Below are 7,438 nucleotides of genomic sequence, written 5' to 3'. Positions count from 1 at the left end.
TTCAGGCCATCCATATTGGGACACAACTACGAATGAAGAATATCATTCATTATTGGAAAATGATACATGGGATCTTGTTCCTCTTTCAAAGGGACGAAAACTTGTTAGATGCAAATGGGTTTACGGAACCAAGTTTGGACCAGATGGAAAAGTTGATAAACATAAAGCTCGTCTTGTTGTTAAGGGGTTTTCACAAGTTGAAGGCATTGACTATACTGAAACCTTCTCCCTTGTTGCCAAAATGACTCTATTCACCTTGATCTTTCCCTTGCTGCCTCTTTCAAATGGGAAGTCCATCAGATGGATGTTAAATCTGCCTTCTTGCATCGGGACTTGCATGAAGAAATCTATATGGAACAACCTCCTGGCTTTATACAAACAAATCCAACCTTGTATGTCGGCTTAAGAAATCCCTTTATGGTCTCAAAAAATCCCCTCGGGCTTGGTATGCCAAAATGGGTAGCTTTCTTTTAGATACTGGCTTTTCTAGGTGACATTCTGACAATATTGTCTACACCAAGAAAGTGGGTAAGTCTCTTGTCATTCTTTTCCTTTATGTTGATGATCTTATCCTTACTAGTAGTGATCCCAACATTATAAACCATGTGAAGTTTAGCCTTCAAAAGTAGTTTGAAATGATAGACTTAGGACACTTGCATTATTTTCTTGGTCTTCAAGTCTTGCAATCCAAGGAAGGTATTTCCCTTTCCCAGTCCAAGTATGATTGTGATCTTCTATGCCACTTTCACATGGAAGACTGTAAGCCAACCCCTTCTCCCTTTCAATCTGGAGCCAAACTTTCAGTTAATTATACTTCCCTTGAAGTTGATGCTACCTTATATCGTCAGCTTGTAGGAAAAATTTTGTATCTGATCCATCCCTGTCATGACCTTTCCTTTGATGTTTGCCTTATTGCCTGGTTTATGAAAACCCCACATGAAAGTCATCGGAAAGCAACTAAAAGAATACTTTGTTATGTTCAAGGTAAGTTCAGTTTGAGATTCATTATAGTGCAGAAGAATCTCCTCTATTAGTTGGTTTCACTGATTCCGATTGGGTTGGTGACCCTGATGATTGGAAGTCTACTGCAAGTTATGTGTTCACTCTTGGTTTCGGACCTATTACATGGGCTTGCAAGAAACAAAGTGTCATTTCTCTTTCTTCAATAGAAACATAGTGTCGTGGCACCATAAAAGCTAGTAAGGAAGCCATGTGGCTTCATCAGATCTTGTCAGAGTTTGGCTTTCAGCAACAACATCTAACTACACTTTGGTGTGATAATCAAAGTGCCATTCAACTATGCAAAGATCCAGTCCAACATCAACATAAAAAACACATTGAACTACACATGCACTTCATCAGAAAGCTCATTCATGACCATGCTGTTGAAGTGCAATATTGTTCAACCAATGATCAAGTTGCAGACATCTTTACAAAGGCTCTCACAGAGGCGAGTTTTACTAAACTTTGATTTATGGTTGAAGTTTAGGAAGTTGTCACTAAGGGGGGATATGATCTAATGCTTCCTTCTTTCTTCTATTGTGTCATATTTGTACATCCTTCAATCCTATCCTAAGTTGCTCTTAAGGGGAGATGTTAGGATATTCCGACACATAGGAAATAGTTAAGTATAACTTGGTCTAGTGTAGAGTTAGGTAAAGTGTGTTTCTTTACTATGTACTTTTGTAACTTACAATCCGACGGTCATGATATGTTCTAGATATGAAGTGATCCGATGGTTCATTCTCTCCTCGGTATTACCGACACTTGATCCATGGATTAACACCCGATTGGTCCATGATCTCTATTTAAAGAGCATGGAGGGTCATTTGTAGGGTGACCGTTCATGAGATAAGCCTATATAAATTTTCTTTCTTTTAATAATAAATTGTCTGAAGTGGCCACGTTGGCTCAGGCCGTGGACTGTTTCCCTCTTTGAGGGTTTTAACCACGTCAAGAATACGGTGTATTGCTCTGTGATCTGTTTGTAAGCGATGTCCTTCGGTGTTCTATCTAAGGAACTTACCCTGTAAATTCCTACAATTTTTTCTTTAAATTATATGTTTTTGTTGATATATATATATATATATATATATATATATATATATATATATATATATATATATATATATATATATATTATTTTTACAGGTTTTTTTTTGTTTACATTTTTATGGTTTGTTTTTTTGAGTTATTTTTTGTCATGTTTTTTATTTTATTTTTATGTTTTATTACCAACATGAAAATCACCAACATTTAAAAAAAATTATCCACACTTAATACATTAGAAAATTTAAAGTGTAAAAAATAAGCCCTCTAAACAAAAAAGGTTGGTGTTGCATCAACACTTTTCAAAATCAAGATGAAAATCACTAACATTTAAAAAAATGTTCATACTTGATACATAAAAAAAATTAAAGTGTCAAAAATAAGTCCTCTAAAAAATGTGTTGATGCTGCTTCAACACTATTCAAAATCAGCATGAAAATCACTAACATTTAAAAAAAATGTTCATACTTGATACATAAGAAAATTTAAAGTGCCAAAAATATGCGAAAAAAATATTGTGTATTCTGAATCACCACTTTTCAAAATCAGGTGATTTTTTGCTTCCTCAAAAATATGGGTACTAGGTAATTTTCTCGTTTGATAAGTAACTATGTTTGTGCTTTGTGTATTTCTCCATAACCCTGCGCGAGGAAAACTAAGCATTTTTTGTTATGACATCTGCCTCATCCAGCAAGACTAAATTTACACTTGACTTTGCACCAAAACTAAAACTCTGAGTGCTTACAAAATCCTAAATTTGATTGTGAACAACTTCACTTCCTTGATCATCTGAAGCATTCAATTTCAGGATCATGTTTTGATATTAATCACTATAAAAGCTTGTGTGCTACAACCAATACAGTTGATGTCTTTCCAATACCAGGCAGATTGTAAATAAGAAGAAGATGAGGCAACTTGTTCTTACTCATCATCCTATCAATTTTTTTGATGATATCTTTATGAGTTGCAACATCTGCAAGGGACTGAAGGGCGGATTTTTTTGATCCTCGGGCCTGTCTTTTGAACTACATCATTCCCAATTTTTCTTTTTTGTTCATTAGATTTTTGAGAAAGGAATTGCCCATCAACATCCATAGACGTTGGTTTTTTCATTTGCTTGCATGTATTTGAGTTGAGAGGCTCATTCTATAGCCTACGATTAGAGATGTATGAGAGATGTGTAAGTATGTCCCTATTCAACTACAATCTTTCCTTTTAATATATGTGTGTGTGTGTGTGTGTGTGTGAGAGAAATATAATAAAAAAACAAAAATGAATATACATGTTTGGTTTGTTTAATTAAAAGTATTATAAAACATCAATAATTTTACTCTCATATGCCAATAGAAGTGGTAAAAATATTTCACTCTCTCAATCATAAACAAAATATTTCATGTAATAAAAAAACAAAAATGAATATACTTGTTTGGTTTGTTTAATTACCAGCCTAGATCCTTCTTAACCCCAGACCTATCAAGCGTCGAGAGGGATCAAATATCTCGAGGTGCAAACTTCTTTTTTGAGTGCAAAAATTGAGGAAAGGTTTGCACCTTGAGAGATTTGATCCTTCTCGGTGCTCGATAGATTTGAGGTTAATATGGCTCTTGGATTGTTTCAGTCATGTGCGATCATACAAAATTTGTTGAACATCTAATTATTTTGATCATTTTAAATACGCTAAATATGTCTGGGATTATTTTGGTCAATTAATTTTAAATTTGCTTAGTTATCTTAGTTTGTCGAGATGAGAGAGACTGTTAGTATCTTGAATGATGAAAAATGATGAAATAAAAAATTTGAGTGCAAAGTGACAATGTAACAATAGATAGTTAGATAAATAGATAGATATGGAGAGAGAGTGTGTATGTTTGGGGGGTGAGATAGAGAGATAAAGAAGGAGAGACAATGGGAGATAGAGATATAGATGGATGTGGCAGAGATGTGTTGACATTGAAATCAATGCACATTATTAATCTAATTACTTTGAAATTAATGTACATCATACATCTAGTTGCATCAAATAAAAAATCATCTGCACTGAAATCAATGCATCTAGTGCAAATAATCAAATAGGATTAGAAATCAACATCTACACTGAAATCAATGCATCTAATGCAAGCAATTAAATAGGGAAAATCTTAACAACCATGCATTAAGCCAATCATTGGCTTAGTGCATGGCCATGTCCATGTATGGTATGGATGGACACTTTACTGCTCTCGACCACTTCATGAATTTTCTGGTAGATCTGATTTCTGATAGGAAAGAGGGCTAGTTGTTTGATTGATAGTTGACAAGTTAAGGACGTATGTGAAATTGATTAGGGACAGTGGAAATTAATGTGAGTAACTAAGCCCATCTACCAAATTTCTTAAGCGAGTGACTCGCCCCTCTGCAATACTCACGATCTTGTAATCTTTGCATTTGGGAGCGGAAGCAAGAGCTAGAGACAGAGCTGAGCACGAGAAGTCGAGAAAGGAGTCGAGCATGGTCACAAGTTGATTTTGAAACAAATTTTCATTCATTATATCCTCTAATGACCATTAAAAAACCATATTCTCGAAAATCTTAATTGCCATTTTTTATATGACCTTCTTTTAGCTGTTTTCTTCCCTTCCCAGAGTTGCTCCCCAATCCCAAAATGATTTCAAACCCAAAAATATTTATCAAACGGCCAACCACTTATAACCAAAACAATAATAGTCACAGATAACCAACTAGATAACAGTCTAGTCCGCAACCTATTATAGTTCAACTGAATTTTGAACTGCCATATTTGATAATAGTTCAAGAACTTCGAACCACCATATTTGAACTCTCTATAGGATTACAGTGAAAGGCTAGAGCCAGAGTCGAGCCGAGCACTTAAATTCTATGCTGAAATTCTATTTATAATTAGAAAATGATATTTTGAGCTGTAAGCCCCTAAAAAACTATTCATGTAAACCCTGCTCATTCTTATGGAGGAAGAACCTCTAGATTCTTATTGATTGGTGGATTAATGGGAGGAAGAACCTCATTAATGGCTTATATAAAAGAGAATAAGTCACCCTATTGAGAGCCACCTTAATCGAGAGAAAATCACATTTTAATGGCCGAGAGGATCAGAAATGTCGAGAAAGCAAGTATCCCGATATCATATTCATTAATAGTTTACTTTCGAGAAAGCAAGTATTAAATAAGACACATAATCCTTATAGTAAATTTAAAAGCTTGGAGAGAAATATTATTGAAGTAAATCCTGGTCAAAGTTGATGCATGTTTTCCATTATTTCTTTTCAGACTAATTTGTTGATAACTTGTTTATTGGATCATTTCACAGATAAAATATATTTGCTTGAATCATAGTTCCTTTCATTTCTATTTTAATTATATTTCCTTTTCTGACTACATTTGGGGCATTGAAGCAAAAGGCTATGGTGTTTACTCAGTTCCTTTATAATTACATCTGGGGCATAAATGATATAATGTTTGAACACTAGGTCATTCAAGAGAAAAATCAATTAATGTGTTCATAAGTACAAAGAAAAAGTGTATATAATATCATGTGATTATATATATATATATATATATATATATCAATCATTTGTTTGCAACGAGATATATATGGATAGTCTAATGATCTCTCTTAAAATAAAATTTGTACTATAACCTTTTACTTATTTGATAACCTATCATCTTGATAAGCCTTTATTTGCATGTTTGCTTGCAGCTCCATATATGTCTTCTTTCTCTCATAAATTTAAGTTGGGATTTATTTATTTAACTTATATATAGACCACTTATAACACAAGGAATAGAGATCTATCTTAAATTGAAAACCAACCCCCCACTCACTTGAAACTCACTCAATAACCAGGAACGACTGTTGAGTTAGTGAAGTTAATGATGAAATATAATTTTTGAAATAGGAATGAAGGGTTATTTTCTTTGATACCACTTGTTGTAGATCTAACCCAGAAATATATGAGAATAGAAAATAACCCAAGAAAGAACAAGATAGAAATAGATAGAAATGATTCTTTATTGATATCAAACCCTTATGGTAGGGCAACACCATACATTCACTCCTTAAGGAAGGAGAACACTCCACAAGCCATATGCCTGTTCATACAATAATCCTTCAGTATCTCCATGTGGAGTCTCTAGCCTCTATATAGGCCTCATACATACAATACCATGGGTCATTACCATGGTTCCCTCATACCATCAACTAATACCATGGGCCCATTACATTATTACTAACTACTTGTGGTCCCTTACATGATGTGGGTTAACCACCTTATTTATTACTATGGCCCATCCTATTATTACATTATTACCTTGGGTACCTCCCTTGGTACCCCATATTATCCCCCTAGGTATATAACATTCCACCCCCCTAAGCATGTTTCGTCCCCGAAACATGGGAAGAACACAAATAATAAGATCTACTCAAAAGAGTAGTCCACTGGTACCATGCACGTGCATCTAGCCATCCAAGAGAAAGGTGAACCCTCGATCTCGCTGGTGCCTCGCTCGCTTGAGATGGAAGTTGACCGTGGTAGCTCTTCTGTGTGGATGTGTAGTAGGTGGATCTTCGCTTCTCTCGATCTGTCATGCGGGGGTTGTTGTCCATGTGGCTAATTGGTTGCCATCTTGATGGTTGTCTTGCGGGGTGATGTGGGTGATGATATGTTGAAGTTTTAACCCACGATGGCTTTTTCTTTACTTCACCCTGCTGTGGTGGCTGTTGTGGTGTCTTCTTTTTCAATATGACTTCAACCACTGAGCCCTCCTCTGATGTATCATCACCTGTAACCTTTTCTTCTTCAACCTCTGTTTGTGTTTGATTGTTGATCATCAAAGGCTCATCATCTGATATGTCAGCCCCTGGAACATCTTCTGCTTCAGCCTCCATGTGCTCTACCTGTTTATGGATGGAAATATCCTGTAATGTAATTTTCTTCTTTTTATACCAGAGCTTCAGGAATTTCTTCTGCACATTAATATTTATAGTACCCACTGATTCCATCCAAGGGTATCCCAAAACAACATCCATGTTATCCATATCTAAAGCATAAAAATCACCATGAAACACATACTTATCCATAGAAAGTTTCAAATCCTTATAAATTTGAACATCCTTATCATCAACCTGTGTATTTTCAATATGTTTTGCTGGGACTTGCAATTTTTTTGCCAAATTAACATTAAGAAAATTATGCTTGCAACTAGGATTTATAGAAACAATGACCTTCTCTTTCTGAATCAATCCATGAACCTGCAATAAGGATATACCAGTAGGAAATAGCCCCACATGTTTCTCTTTATCTTGTTTTCTGGCATGAGACCATCTGTCTAAAAGTAATTTTTCAAATTCTTCATCGGGCAGGTCGGAACACTTCTT

The 7,438-nt window shown here is 35.0% G+C and overlaps 1 pseudogene; it reads right to left on the bottom strand.

Annotated features, from left to right (window-relative positions):
* Positions 1–2,629: 2,629 nt before the first annotated feature.
* Positions 2,630–3,162, bottom strand: LOC149188610 (replication factor C subunit 5 pseudogene; annotated as a pseudogene).
* Between the last annotated feature and the right edge of the window lie 4,276 nt (positions 3,163–7,438).

This window comes from Pinus tabuliformis, chromosome 3_1 (genome assembly GCF_031772625.1).
Source record: "Pinus tabuliformis cultivar Carrire ecotype Pingquan chromosome 3_1, CPIR1, whole genome shotgun sequence".
Lineage (NCBI taxonomy): Eukaryota > Viridiplantae > Streptophyta > Pinopsida > Pinales > Pinaceae > Pinus > Pinus tabuliformis.
This window is presented reverse-complemented; position numbering and strand designations above follow the sequence as displayed.